We start from the raw sequence: 16422 nt of genomic DNA, 5'->3' as shown, positions 1-16422 counted from the left end.
GTTTCCACCTATTTCCAAAAGCCTTCTGGTCAAACTGAAACCTAAGCCTTCAGCCATATGTCCTGGGAAAAATAAACTGTTTGTTTTTCTCTCAGTCACAGTTCTGTTTGTCTAACCTGGGTTTGACTCCCCAAAAACCTGGAAGCCTCCAGTTTCAATTTCAAATCGAGGACTGTCTCAAAAAAATTAAACACAAGTATATAGAACCCAGTCTACACATGAAAACTCCATCACAGGAGGCAGGGGAGAGGAGTGGAGAAAAGAAGCTGGGAGTTATCTTTGCATTCCAAGATAATCCTAGAATAGTGAGCAGCTTTGGTAGAGGACACCAGGGCCTGATAGTGCTTTGTGTGGTCCAGCTGGATCAGGCAATGAATGGTTAAACCATATGTTCCCCATAGACATTCAAATCTGAATCCCTTGGAATTAAAGGAGCAGAGATGAGGGCTGCATTAGGAAGAATGATTGGGGCGAAAGAGAGTGATAGTTTTTGTGGGGACAAGGGAGTCAAAGGTGAAGGTGAGAATGTGATTCAGCAGATCGCAGCAATGTCATGGTAAATTGAGGACTAGAGACTAACTAGAGAGTTGAGAATTTGAAAGTGCAATTGTGAATTGGAAGAGTTTTTCCAGGGATGAATACAGAACAAAGTGAGGTTGGGAGTGGAAGTAATGGTGTGGGTGGATTGGGATACAAGGAAATGACAAAAGATGACTTTATTTGTGAATGACATGATAGGAAAAGCAAGGGCACATGAAATGCTGAGGTCGAGGGGGTGGCTGAAAATATGGGTAGGAAAATTTATATGGAGGGACAGATTAAGGAAGGATAGAAGGGCTGTGAACTCAGAGGAGAGAGAGCAAGATGAATTGAGATGGAGGTTAAAATCACTCAGGATGAGAGGTTGAGGGAGGTTGAGGGAGGAAAGCAGTGAAAATCCTGGTGCGGTACTTGGATGAGTGGTGGAGAATGAGAATATTTAATGAGAGGTGAGAGAGGTGAAACAAGGTTAAAGGAAAAGAAGCAGTAAGGGGGCAGATGTGATTTGGTAATAAGGGCTACACCACCACGATAGCAGTTTGGGCGGGGCAAGTGGTGTAAGGTATAGCCAGGGTGGGGATGTTACTTTGAGAGGGAAGGTGTCATCAACCCCAGCTAGGTACCCATCAAGGCCATAATGCCAATGTAATCATCCACAATAAGTTCATAGATGGCAAGGGCCTTGGCCACAAATGAATGGACATTCTAGAGGGAGATATGGACAGGGGCAGTGGGAGCTAATCTGCTGGCAGAGACCACAAGGTTAGCACTGGGAGTTGTGTGGGTTGTGCAGGAGCTTGGCAAGATTCGGGCCCAGCGGGTGCACTGAGTGCAATGATCGGCAAGCTCATAAGGAGGCAGTGCCAAGTGCCTCAATGGGGCCTTCAAAGGATGCCAAGAAAGCCACAGAGGGAAGCTGTAGGCTTATCTAAGAGGAAGTCAAACCCAAGAGAGTAAGAAGGTCAAGGAGTGCTGAAGTGTTGAGGTAGGGATTTGGGAGGGCAGAGTACCCGAGAGGGAAGAAATGAAAGGAGGCATGACGAAAGAAGGGGTAAAGAGAAAGAACAAAAACATGGACGAGAAAGGGAAAATAGAAGTGATGGGCTCAGGTACGGGACAGTAGACAAATCGAGCAGACAAATGGACACAAGGGCACTCAAAGTACATAGGTATGGAAGGTAAGAAGAAATATGTCCTGCTATTAAATGCAGAATAGAGATTCAGAGAGAAATATGGAGGACAAGTTAGTCCAAAGGCTAATCAAAGGGCAGAGCACTGGAGGAAGCACTGCTGGAGATACTTCCGTCAAGAGCCAGAAGCCAAGAGGTGTGTAGCGGTTCTCATGAAAGATCATTGACTTTAAACGTTAACTCTGTTTTTCTCTCCACAGGTACTGCCTGACCTGCTGACTATTTCCAGCACTTCCTGTTTTTGTTTCAGAATTCCAGCATCCGCAGTATTTTGCTTTTGTATAGGTGTGTAGCACTGATGGTTGGAAGGAAAATCAGCTGCTATTGCTCAGAATAAATCCAAGAGCCTGGATTACCAGAACTTAACTCCACTCAGAATAATGTGTGTCCAAAGCCACTCTGCCCTGATGCCTGACGTTCAATTTGTCCCTGGGGCCCTCAGCCCCAGAGACCATTCTGTCTGGGAGGTCACTCTGTCCGGGGGACCAGGAGTCACTCTGTCCCAGTGGCCCGGGGCTCGCTCTGTCCCAAAGTCCCTTCAGTCCCGGGCCACTTTGTCCAGGGGCCACTCAGTCCTGGAGGTCTGTGGGCCACTCTGTCCAGGGGCTGGGGGCCTCCCTGTCCAGGGGCCTGTTGTCCTGGGAGCTGCTGTGTCTGGGAGCTGTGGGGTGGCATGATGTGTCCTTTTCTACCAGGCCACAGTAAAGAGGAAAGAGATTGCACTCGGAGTGGGTGCCAGCTAACCTAACCTAGCAGGATCTGAATGGAGACTTTAAAACAGAGAAAAAGTCCTGTTTTGCCATCTTAGGAAAAAAAAAAATGAGGCACACTGCAGTAATTACTAAAAGTTAGAATGGGCTTATTCAGTGTTTTTAGGACCTTATTTTGATTCAACTTTTTTTGGTAATCTCTATTTATTAGCTTACTGCTCTGCGTATTCTTTATTCATAGTACTCCCTGAAGCACATTAATTATGCTTGGTCTATTCCATTCTTATTACCATACACAGCTACTATTAACTTGACAGTGAAGTCACAGGCAGCAGCTTATCAGGTCACATATCCTTCTCTCCGATAGCCTTCTGTTGTATAGGAAATTGCATGGGTACACTCAACTCTCTTCCACTAATGTTGAATTGAGTTAAACAAGATACATTTAAATGAAATAAGTTTAAATTAGATTCATGTCATAAAAATGAAAGTTAAAATGTTTTTTGCTACTCAAATCCTGATTTACATAAACCTGAGACAATGGAGGACTTTTGATATTAGGGTAGTTGTCTCTTGTCAAAGTGTTCTTGTTGAATCATGAGATAAGATGCCCTTTTTCAGTTGTTTTATTATTTTAAATAGAAGTGCATAAAAGCATATGACTGAGATTTCTGTGCCTGACACAGGAAGTGTTTCAACTTAATCAGGGATCATCCATAAGCAGTTAAAGAGGATTTAATCTGCCAGGTTTCCAAGGCCACAAAAAAACACATATATGTTAACTGTACAACACATCTCTCTAACATGCTTACCCCTGACTGTGAGTTGTGCACTTCTCTCTGTTCGTGGATCGGGTGTTACTTGCCTGGAATTACGTGCCACATATGAAAGTTCCAGAATTCCACGGCCACAAAATATAGCTCCGTTGTGTCACTGGTGCTGGCACTACAGAAGCCTAAAACTCCGAAAATGTCAGCCAGAATCCTTCTAGTGCAGCCTGCACGGCACTCCCTAACTGTAAGGGCGCCAGCACACATGCCATGCGTGTGCCAGAAGCTTGCACAGTGGGCAGATTTTGACGTCAAAAATCTAATGCTGATTTGGTGCTTAAACTGCCATTTTTGGACTGTGCAGGTCCAGTTAATGCCATCTCTTAAGCTCTCCCAGCTGAACATGCAGTAAGCTGCTTGAGGGACACCACCCACCCCACCTCCCACAAGCGTTATTTAAAGGGATCAGCATAGGACTTCAAGGTGAGGTGCTTTTGACATTCTTTTTCTGGTGCAGAGTGAGTGCAAGTACTGTGTTCAATGCCAATGGAGAAGTTTGGAAAACTTTTTGGATTTACAAGGGAGGATGCTGGACTTTGACAAGGACTTGGAAGGCTTCTCAGGAGAAAACTTGCTTTCATTAATAGGGGCAATAGTTGCAGTACTTCATGGCTGCAGCATGATTTGGACATGGAGCACAGATAGCAGAAAGGGCAAGCTGTAAACAGTGGGAGCAGGGCTCTAAGAAGAAGGTCCTACCCACTAAGAGTCTTCAGAGATCACTTCTCCAACCTGCACCTCAGCCAGCAGCAGTGTCAGCGGGGACTACGGTTCACCAAGGATGGTCACTGAACTGTGCCACCTTCTCCAACCAGAATTGCAACTGCACAGCAGGGCAAGGACGGCACTGGCGGTAACCATGAAGATAACCATGGTCCTCGATTTCTATGCCAGTAGATCCTTTCAGGCAGGAGCACACAACGTCAGCAACATCTCACAGTTTGTCATCCATTGCTACATCAGGGAGGTGACAGAGGCCCTGTACAGGAGAGGGGACTTCATCATCTTCTCACTTGCCAGAGACAAAAAGAAGGAGTGAGCCTAAGGCTTTACCATCCGAGCAAGATTCCAATGGTGCTGGGTGTAAATGACTGCATGCAGGTGACTCTGTGGGCCTCACATATTAATGGGGTGATGTACCACAACCATAAGGTCTACCATTTCATCAATGTGCAGTTGGTGTGCAGGCATGTATAGATCATTCTGTCAATGAATGCCCACTATCTTGGCAACAGCCACAACGCATTTATCCTGTGCTAGTCAGCCGCCTGGCCATGTTTGGGCCACCATGATGAACCTAGAGGCTGGCTGCTGGGTGACAAGGAATACTACAACTGGCTCATGATTCCCCTCTGTCACCCAACCCACTTCACAATTCTCCACCTTTCAATCTGTCAGCTCCAGACCATCACAGCTTTCAATTAGCCATAATCCTGAAATTAAAGCCATCACCAAAACACCATTGCATAATGACTTCATCCAACAATACATACAAAACTGACTGTTCACCCTTGTGTATTCTTGTGCATTCCCTTAGTGCCTGTTTTACAGGTGCCTTTGCCTGTTCTAGTGCTCCTACTCAGTGCTGCCCCAGTGGTCGCAGCATGGCTTTCAATGAAGGTGACTGTAGATGGCTTTGCAGGATGACCTCGCGTAGTTTTGGCCCTCGAAGACTGAGCTTTTGGACTGCACAACCTCAGCATAAGTGGCAGCAGTCTGGGCTGGCTGGCTGGCAAGTATCAACAAGGACAATGGTGGACTGGCAGTGGTGGGAGTATGAATGTTGTTATCCTGTGATGGGAGAGCAGGTTCATGCACCACAGAGCCACTATCACTCCCTGAAATCCTGGTAATCTACTGGAGCACAGACTGCTGGACTGCTGTGAGAGCACTTAAGCCCCTTTGAACATTGGTATCTGCAGCCATGACGTCAGCAGTCTTAGCCTGCATGGCACAGAACTGGGCTTGTATGGCAGAATGCAAGGATCTTATTACCTCGGTCTGAGCTACCACTCAGACATTGGATGGCTGCTGCCCGTGCTGCAACAGAAGCAGAGACATCAGCCACCAGACGCTGTAGCATGGCTGGGTCCGCAAGTGCTGTTGTGGAGTTGGCCACCACTTCCACGCTAGAAAGGATGGGCTCCAAGCTCTGCACAAAGCCCTGTACCAAGTTGGAGCCGGACTCTTCAATGCGCCTTGTCAGTGACAAGAGGCTGTCTGCCAGGCCTGCCAATGCACCAAGCAGTCCAGTGTGCATGCCCTTCAGCATTCTCCTGTACACTACTCCATTAAAGTTCTATCTGGGTCCTCTGCAGCAGAACTCATCTTTGACCTCACCCTCCAGGGAGCTGGCACATGCACTTTCCTTTCTCCCTGGCCTTGCTGCAGCCCACTCGTGCCCGATGACATGCTGATCCCAACTCTATACTACCCAGGATCTGAACTGTTGGCTGCATGTGTCAGGTCACATTATGGTGCTTCTTCATCAGAGGTCTGGTATTAATCTTGCCCTTCATGGTGAAGCAGTGCTGGCTAGCTTGGCAGCAAATCTTGGGTATCTGAAAGCAAAAATGCAGAACGGCAGGTTTGAGTTGAGGGAAGGGGGTTTGGGGTAGAAAGAAAGACATCAATGATCACACCATCTGCAGCATGCACTTCATGCCACATAGCAGGATGAGGGTAAAGTGAAATTTGAGAAGGAGCATAAGGCAGGAACATACCGCCAGCTTCAACGTTGTTAGCAATGATGGATGCAATGGCCACAGTCACAGCTGGCCCCATGATGCAGAGCTTCATCTCCTCCAAAGGAATCAGGAGATGCAGGCATGCTTGTCCCCTGCCAGTTTTCTGCGACTCACTGCGGTTATTTCTTTTTTAAATTTCGTGATACAGCACTGAAACAGGCCCTTCGGCCCACCGAGTCTGTGCCGACTAACAACCACCCATTTATACTAACCCTACAGTAATCCCATATTCCCTATCACCTACCTACACCAGGGGCAATTTACAACGGCCAATTTATCTATCACCTGCAAGTCTTTGGATGTGGGAGGAAACCGGAGCACCCGGCGAAAACCCACGCAGACACAGGGAGAAATTGCAAACTTCGCACAGGCAGTACCCAGATTCGAACCCGGGTCCCTGGAGCTGTGAGGCTGCGGTGCTAACCACTGCGCCACTGTGCCGCCCATCATCATGAAGCTCTGCATCATGGGGCCAGCTGTGACTGTGGCCATTGCATCCATCATTGCCAACAACGTTGAAGCTGGCGGTTATATGCGACCTTGTCCTGCAAGAGTGAGGAAAGAATGTTAGTGAGTGTGTTACAATGTATTTGGGTGAGATGCCTGCCATAGATGAATAGCTGGATGTATGTGGAAGCTACAAGTTGTGTGGGTAAGAATCTGGCAGCATTGGCAAATTTGTAAGCGTAAGATAGAGCATCTGAATGTGAGGCATGAGTCCTCATTGCTGATGGGTGAGTGAGAGGGCTGTGGTGCATTGAGCAGCATGAGAAATTGGTGGTGTGATGAGTAGGGGATGTCCATTGCAGCTGTATTCACTGACGTGACGACCTGTGTGAGGTCATTGAACTTTTTCTGGCACCGCAGACAGGTTCTCGGGGCCAGATCTTCCTGGTCACCTTTCCTTCATTGGGTGTGCGCTGAGGACTTGTTGGCCCCCGATGGAAACATGGGCCGGAACTTTACACCAGCCCAGCGAGCCAGCTTGTGGTAGGGTGGAGGGTGGGGGAAAATTGAGCGGGAGGCTCCGGGAGGCTTTCCCGACCCACTCCTGCCTCCGCCCCCCTCCCCCCAAACGACCATCCTTGCCTCACCCAGGAGCAACCGATTAGTCCGGCGAGGCAACCCTGACTTACCTGGACTCCTGTTTCCATGTTCTCGGCTGGACTGCAGTCCCAGCAGTGGCCACCGCTCCCGGTGGCGCCATTAGGACTAAGAGCTGCAGGCCCAATGATTGGCCGGCAGCTCAATGAGGCGAGGCTTCCTCCCTAAGCGGGTGGAAATCCTGCCTCGGAACAATTAAAGCCCGGGGACCCGTAAAATGCGGAATGGATCCCTGGGCTGGGCAGAAGCAGGTTCACCACCAACTTTTACGTCGTTGGCCAGCTCCCGTCCACCCAACATAAAATTCAGCCCGTGGTCTCTTTTCTTCTTTTGACCTCCATCACTAAGGTCTCCACCACAGCGTTTGAGAACCTGGGAGCCCTCTCCTGGCCTGTTGTTCCATTACCAGTCTTCTTCCTTCCAACAAAACCTTCCTGACACTGTTCCACCAATTGCTGTAGCCTGAGCACCTCCCCCCTTTAAGAGGGGCAGACTGCCTTTAAGAAGTGCAGACTAGCTGTATATCATGCTAGCCAGACATGCATTTGGACCCCCTGCTGAGTGTTCAGACTGCCAGCTGTACATTGTACACTGGGCTCCATGCAACAATAATTTTGATGAGCAGGCAGCACAAAATTTGCATTCGCCTGTCTCAACATAGATCACGACCCCGTGCTTGATATCGGGCCTAATCATTTCTCCCCACCACCGGTTGTTTTGTTGCTTGATTTAAGCCTACACCCCCTGTTGTATGTATGACAGAGCTGCTGCATTGTTTGCTAAATAATTGCTCTGCCTAAATAATATGCTAATACCTGGATGAACTATGCTTTGAAACCTGGCAATGACAAATGGGTAAGCCTGTATCTTCAAAGGTTTGGGTTGTGAGGCAGCAGAGCTCCATTTTGAGATGAGGTAGATAGCTCCAGTTGAAAAGCTAGCACAATCGAAATGTGGAGCTTATTCAAGGAGCAGCTACTGCGTGTCCTTGATAAGTATGTACCTGTGAGGCAGGGAGGAAGTTGTCGAGCGAGGGAGCCGTGGTTTACTAAAGAAGTTGAAGAGCTTGTCAAGAGGAAGAAGAAGGCTTCTGTTAGGATGAGATGTGAAGGCTCAGTTAGGGCGCTTGAGAGTTACAAGCTAGCCAGGAAGGATCTAAAGGGAGAGATAAGAAGAGCAAGGAGAGGACACGAGAAGTCATTGGCGGACAGGATCAAAGAAAACCCTAAGGCTTTCTATAGGTATATCAGGAATAAAAGAATGACTAGAGATAGGTTAGGGCCAATCAAGGATAGTAGTGGGAAGTTGTGTGTGGAATCGGAGGAGATAGGGGAAGTGTTAAATGAATATTTTTTGTCAGTATTTACAGTGGAGAAAGAAAATGTTGTTGAGGAGAATACTGAGATACAGACTACTAGGCTAGATGGGATTGAGGTTCACAAGGAGGAGGTGTTAGCAATTTTGGAAAGTGTGAAAATAGATAAGTCCCCTGGGCCAGATGGGATTTATCCTAGGATTCTCTGGGAAGCCAGGGAGGAGATTGCAGAGCCTTTGTCCTTGATTTTTATGTCGTCATTGTCGACAGGAATAGTGCCGGAAGACTGGAGGATAGCAAATGTTGTCCCCTTGTTCAAGAAGGGGAGTAGAGACAGCCCTGGTAATTATAGACCTGTGAGCCTTACATCGGTTGTGGGTAAAATGTTGGTAAAGGTTATAAGAGATAGGATTTATAATCATCTTGAAAAGAATAAGTTCATTAGAGATAGTCAGCACGGTTTTGTGAAGGGTAGGTCGTGCCTCACAAACCTTATTGAGTTTTTGACAAGGTGACCAAACAGGTGGATGAGGGTAAAGCCGTGGATGTGGTCTATATGGATTTCAGTAAGGCGTTTGATAAAGTTCCCCACGGTAGGCTATTGCAGAAAATACAGAAGTATGGGATTGAAGGTGAATTAGTGCTTTGGATCAGAAATTGGCTAGCTGAAAGAAGACAGAGGGTGGTGGTTGATGGTAAATGTTCATCCTGGAGTATAGTTTCTAGTGGTGTACCGCAAGGATCTGTTTTGGGGCCACTGCTGTTTGTCATTTTTATAAATGACCTGGATGAGGGTGTAGAAGGGTGGGTTAGTAAATTTGCGGATGACACGAAGGTCGGTGGAGTTGTGGATAGTGCCGAAGGATGTTGTCGGTTACAGAGGGACATAGATAGGCTGCAGAGCTGGGCTGAGAGATGGCAAATGGAGTTTAATGCGAAAAAGTGTGAGGTGATTCACTTCGGAAGGAGTAACAGGATTGCAGAATACTGGGCTAATGGGAGGATTCTTGGTAGTGTAGATGAGCAGAGAGATCTTGGTGTCCAGGTACATAAATCCCTGAAAGTTGCCACCCAGGTTAATAGAGCTGTTAAGAAGGCATATGGTGTGTTAGCTTTTATTAGTAGGGGGATCGAGTTTAGGAGCCACGAGGTCATGCTGCAGCTGTACAGAACTCTGGTGCGGCCGCACCTTGAGTATTGCGTGCAGTTCTGGTCACCGCATTATAGGAAGGATGTGGAAGCTTTGGAAAAGGTGCAGAGGAGATTTACTAGGATGTTGCCTGGTATGGAGGGAAGGTCTTACGAGGAAAGGCTGAGGGACTTGAGGTTGTTTTCGTTAGAGAGAAGGAGGAGAAGAGGTGACTTAATAGAGACATATAAGATAATCAGAGGGCTGGACAGGGTGGATAGTGAGAGCCTTTTTCCTCGGATGGTGATGGCAAACACAAGGGGACATAGCTTTAAGTTGAGGGGTGATAGATATAGGACAGATGTCAGAGGTAGTTTCTTTACTCAGAGAGTAGTAGGGGCGTGGAACGCCCTGCCTGCAACAGTAGTAGACTCGCCAACTTTAAGGGCATTTAAGTGGTCATTGGATAGACATATGGATGAAAATGGAACAGTGTAGGTCAGATTGTTTCACAGGTCGGCGCAACATCGAGGGCTGAAGGGCCTGTACTGCGCTGTAATGTTCTATGTTCTATGTTCTAGCACAAGTGCAATGGGCCAAATGCCCAAAATTCATACACAGAGACACACAAGCATGCATAGAATCAGAGGCACTGTATCTCTCTTTTTATGTATCGTAACTGGAGCAGGTGAACACACTCACATTTGTGATTGTATATGCGAGAGAGCTGTGGAAATATTGGTTCTGTCACTTCTCTATTCTTGGATCGAGCAGCGAAGTGCCTGATTGATGCCTCCCTGCAGAGATTTCATCCAGAGAAATGCCCTCAGGTTAGTGCAGGTTTAAAGGCAACTAATGCATCTATTGCATTTAACAGTCTTATTTGAAGAAATATAGCCTTATAAATATTTCAGAACTAGCAAGAAATAAAAAGCAATGTATATTTCAAAAACAGAGAAAATTTTATTTTTAGCAGATAAATACCCTGTAACTGAAAATGCTAAATATGTTCACATTCAATGTCTGTAGCTAGAGAGATAGACAGTGAGTTTCCAACCAACTGCGACCAGTCAGGGTAATCGGAGATTAGAAGCCAGCCGGTTGTGAGGAATGCTGTCTCTATGCCTGCATTGTTACAGATCAACAGCTATCACCCAATGTTACAGTGCAGGGCAGTCAAAATTCATTACAGTATGGTGGATGGGATGTTACTTCAGGAGTTAAGCGATGTTCCAGCTGTTAGCTCTACTTGCAGAATGACACCAACAACCTGATTTTTCCAAGAAGTAGCATTGCAGGGCCTGTGAGTGAAATCAAATTGTAACAATGGTCACACAGAAGAATTCAAGTAGAAATATGCAGTGCTCCTCTGTGGTTGTGAGCCACTGCACACATTAATTGGTGCATTGTGCTACAGTCAAGTGAGGAGGGTCAAGGGCTTTCCTCTTTTCCCTCTCCTTGTTTGACCACAACAGGTTTAATTCTTTCTTAAAGTGGATGTACTGGCCAATTCAGTGGGGTGTTTGATTACTTACTTGCTATGATCATAACAAGAACTAATCGGACAGGTTGTCTTGAGTTAACAAAGGATGAGGTTTACTTTGCTTTTTTCCACCTAAACCAAACTAATGAAAATAATAAACTATGTTCCAACTTTCACACACACTAGAGGTTTACACACACACAAATCAGTTACAGAGTGGGGAAAGGTAATTCGGTTGAGTCAGAGTCCAGAGGAAAACAAAGGGGTATACGGTCTGTGGGGTTTGGTTTTTTGGCTGGCTTCTAGCTGAATTCAGTGGTCCTGAGGCTTTTAGTTTGAAGAGGTAGATGATTGTTTTGGTGGGTCGCTTGGAGACAGCAATACAGATGATTTCTGATTGTAGCGGGAGTATACAAAGGTGCTCAGTCAACAGTCAGAGTTTGAAGCTTGTAAGCTGAAATTGAGAGAGAGAGAGAGAGAGAGAGGTGGAGGGGGGGGAGGGGGGACCCCCACTTGAGTCTGCATGTGTCAGAATCCAGAAGCTTCTCCTTGCTGCTGTAGAGAAACACAAGCTTAAAACCACAGATGGGGAGGGAGATTGTCACATGGCAGTCACCCAGTGATTTAAACATGGTAGCAGTGTTTCTTTTCTTGCTAAAAAGAACAGGTAGTTCCCTTAAACTTCCTGGGTCTTGGTTCTTGCTGGGATCAGTAGCCATTGCATGTCCACCTCACAGGCTTTGCAATGTGGGATAAAGTGTTGAAAATTACGTGGCCACCTTAAGCTGCTAGCAAAGTCATATTTTAAAATCTTTTTTAAAAAATCCTCTAAAAAAAATTCAGATCTCCAGACAGTGGATTAAAGAAAATTATCATTGAACAAATCAAGTTGGCGTGACAATTGATTAACGCTCACGGAAAGCTGGACTCACACTTAGAGGGTAGTGCATAACTCAAAATCTGCATTGATGCAGATCAGTGCACTTGCCTAGCTTTGTGAAGTAGTGCACTCTCTTGAAGATTTGTATGGTAAGATGCTTCTGGAGTATCCATGTGGGTATTGGATTGTGTTCTTTCTTATAGATGTGGCACCATATGCTTATCTACAGTTGTGGGTTACGATGGCTTCCAGTGGCATTTTCAGAAAGCTACCCTGTTGGTGTGAAGCATTGTACTAGCATATGATGGATAGAATATTTGGCTTTGAAAAGAATATACGCAATGGCAGGGAACCTGGACAAATTACCCTTAAGGTAAAGACAGTACCTTTGGCAAAGATCTTCTCCACCTTTGACTGTTAGTCTCAATCTTAGTAATAAATTTAACCGCATTCCTCTTCTTGCATTCTGAAAAAAGGAGGCTGTTGGGTTTAAGACTCTGGCATCATTGAATAATTTTGAAATAAAGGATAATTCTATCAGTCTAGTTCTGCTGAAAAATCATACCCAGGACTGGATAGTGGATACAGCCTTATGCACTGTCTGAATCATTAGGAATGTTTCACAGACACCAGTAGCTAAAGACATTCAATGGTTACAACACAAACATGAGACAACTGATTGGATCATGAAACTCCATTAAATCTAGCATGACCTTCACAGGCTTCTTTCGAGAAGCATGTTGCAAGGAGTTTCTCTCCAGCAAAGACACTTATCTTCAGAAGGAACATTGGTAGGAAGCATTCTTTTGGAAGATGCTCTCTGGGGTCTTATATAATCAAAAGCACTGTCAGAAATATCTGTTCAAAAAGACCACAACGAAGAGCCTCCTTTCATGTAAAGCACAGTGAGCAATCTTTTCTGAACCTTGTTAAATTTTGTTTATATTAGGGTAGAGTTTGCACTTATTTCTGTTACTTTCATGCCTAGATTCCAGTGCAATCCGACGAACCAATGCAAAAGAGCGGGGAATTGAGAACATAAATCAGTTAAGACTGAAAATATTTACACTTGTGTTTACTTTTGTCTTTCACACTAGCTTAATATTCGGTTCATCTGAATTGGGTACACCCACAAAATAGTCCCCGCCTCCAGGTCAAAATTCTGAGATCATGCTGGTTGTTTCTGGAAGGGTCTTCGAATCACACTCAGTTGCTTAATTTACTAAAAAACTGATTACTGTAAAGCAATGAAACTGCTAAATAGTTCGATATCGTTCTTTTGAGTCATCTTCAGTGATTTTAAATCAGATACTCACTGGTGGACAACTGGATACAAGCAATAAAAATGCTTATTTTTGGTGATAAACTCATTTTCAGTTGGATCAATAAAACTGCAATAAAAACAGAAAGTGCTGGAAAAGCTCAGTAGGTCTGAAAGCATCTGTGGAGCGAGAAGCAGAGTTAACATTTCAGGTCAGTGACCCTTCTTCAGAACTGGCAGATATAAGAAATGCAAAAGATTTTAAGCAAGTAAAGCAGGGGTGGGGCAAGAGATAACAAAAGAGATGTTGATAGGAGAAGGTCACAGAGAATAACTGACCAGAAGGTCATGGAGCAAAGGCAAACAATATGTTAATGGTGTGCTGAATGACAAAGCATTAGTACAGATAGGGTGTTAATGGACTGAAAACTGAACAGCCACAAGCACAAACATGAAAAAAACAGTGGGTAGGCACAGTAGAAACAAACTGAACAAACTAAAATAAAATAAACAAAAAAAAAAGAAAAAAGAAAAAATAACTAAGGATAAAAGTAAAATGGGGGGCCCGTCATGCTCTGAAATTATTGAACTCAGTGCTCAGTCCAGCACGCTGTAGTGTGCCTAATCAGTAAATGAGAAACTGTTCCTCGAGCTTGCGTTGATGTTCACTGGAACACTGCAGCAATCCCAGAACAGATATGTGAGCATGAGAGCAGGGAGGGTGTGTTGAAATGGCAAGCAACTGAAAGCTCAGGGTCATGCTTTCGGACTGAGCAGAGGTGTTCCGCAAAGCAGTCACCCAGTTTCCGTTTGGTCTCCCCAGTGTAGAGGAGACCACATTGTGAGCAGCGAATACTGTATACTACATTGAAAGAAGTACAAGTAAATTGCTGCTTCACCTGAAATGACTGTTTGGGGCCTTGGATAGTGAGGAGAGAGGAGGTAAATGGGCAGGTATTACACCTCCTGCGCTTGCAAGGGAAGGTGCTGTGGGAAGGGGACGAGGTGGTGGGGGTAATGGAGGAGTGGACCAGGGTGTCGCAGAGGGAACGATCCCTTCGGAATGTTGACAGAGGAAGGGAGGGGAAGATGCCTTTGGTAGTGACATCATGCTGGAGGTGGCGGAAATGGTGGAGGATGATCCTTTGGATATGGAGGCTAATGGGGTGGAAAGTGAGGACAAGGGGAACCCTGTCGCAGTTCTGGGAGGGAGGGGAAGGGGTGAGGGTAGAGGTGCAGAAATGGGCCGGACACAGTTGAGGGCCCCGTCAACTACAGTGGTGGGAAATCCTCGGTTGAGGAAAAAGGAAGACAATGAAACTGCACCAGGTTCTTAATTATTTAAAGGAACACTTTCAAATAGAGAAAAAAACAATTACATTCCATTAAGTCCCCTATTTGTGCTGGTTCATGAAAGATTTTAGGCTTGTGATTTTGCAAATAAATATTAGTGGAAACTTCAACTGCAACATAACCAGCACAATTTCAAGCCCATTTACTGATTGTGCCCAAAATGGAAACTCTACCCCATTGTATATTCCTACATGAAAATAGCTAAATCAGTATATAGGATTGGCACTAAGGTTAGAATAAGGCTTTATCCACCTCTGTAGCTCATGTCGTGGACATTCGTTTCAGGAGGAGCACTGGGAGGAAACATTCTTTTGCATGATATCTCTGAGGGGTCTCTTTTTAGGAACAACACATTGAGGAACCTCTCTTCAGAAGAGGTGCTATGGGTGGAAAGCAGGAACAGGTTACTGAGTTGGATGATCAGCCATGATCATAATGAATGGAGGAGCAGGCTCGAAGGGCTGAATGGCCTACTCCTGCTCCTATTTTCTATGTTTCTATGTTTCTATGACCATCACTTCAGGAACATTATAGTGGGAAACATCTGTTTGGGAACTGTGCCATGAGGAACCTCCAGGAAACAATGAATTTCTGCATTGAGTAAAGTTCTGCATTGATAAGTATGGTCTGAACAACAACAATTTGTATTCTTATAGCATCTCTAACAGAATAAAATGTACCAAGATGGAAGGCAACCATTGTAACTCTGCTTCTCTCTCCACAGATGCTGCCAGACCTGCTGAATATTTCCAGCATTTCTTGTTTTTATTTCAGATTTCCAGCATCTGCAGTATTTTGCTTTTATTATATCGTTGTAGGAGTCCTACTGGCTGTAGGGCCATATTGGAGGGAATCAAAGTAAGGCGACTGCCATGGAGTTAGGTCATAGAAGGGAACTAATAAGCGAAGATGGAGAGGTCAACTGCAGAAAACTCCAAAGAGAGACTGAGGAGAATAAGTAGTGATAGTGCATAACAACAGCCACAAACTATGTTATCCGTAAGTTTGATCAGGGCAGCCTCGGTGTTGCGGGCACGGTAGTGAAGGGATTCAAACAGGGAATAATGGAAAAGGTGGGCACAGAGCTGGCTGACAATAACACAGTGGGGCGGCGCAGTGGTGCAGTGGTTAGCACTGCAGCCTCACAGCTCCAGCGACCCAGGTTCGGTTCTGGGTACTGCCTGTGCGGAGTTTGCAAGTTCTCCCTGTGACCGCGTGGGTTTCTGCCGGGTGCTCTGGTTTCCTCCCACAGCCAAAGACTTGCAGGTTGATAGGTAAATTGGCCATGGTAAATTGCCTCTAGTGTAGGTAGGTGGTAGGAGAATTGAGGGAAGGCGGGGATGTGGTAGGGAATATGGGATTAATGTAGGATTAACATAAATGGGTGGTTGTTGGTTGGCACAGACTTGGTGGGCCAAAAGACCTGTTTCAGTGCTGTATCTCTAAATAAAAATAAAATAACACAGTAAAGGGTTTTAGAGGGAGGTTAGAGATAGGGTGGTAGAGAGGCCATGGAGATGGAAGGTTGAGGTTTGATGGAGAGTATGATAATACCAGTCTTGGAAGAGACGGGATGTAACTCAAGATGAAAAAGCCATTGATTTGTTCAGCAAGATATTGGTTTAGGGCAGGTAGTTTTGTGGTGGTGTGGTTTAGTCAGGAGGGGATGAGTAAGTAAAAGGTGAATCTTGAGTAGGTGATAAGCATTGCGAGGCTAGGGAGAGATAGCAAAGAAGCTAAAATGTGATGAGGTGAAACCAGTGATGTGGGGAGAGAAGGAAAAGCAGGAGAACCCAGCTGAAGTGACCAAGCAGATGGTCTTATTTTTCAGGAAATCCATGAGCTCCTCACATGTAATGTTGGGGGATGTATTTGTGATT

The sequence above is a fragment of the Heterodontus francisci genome, chromosome 18, assembly GCF_036365525.1.
Source record: "Heterodontus francisci isolate sHetFra1 chromosome 18, sHetFra1.hap1, whole genome shotgun sequence".
NCBI classification, from domain to species: Eukaryota; Metazoa; Chordata; class Chondrichthyes; order Heterodontiformes; family Heterodontidae; genus Heterodontus; species Heterodontus francisci.
Note: the sequence above shows the minus strand (reverse complement) of the source record.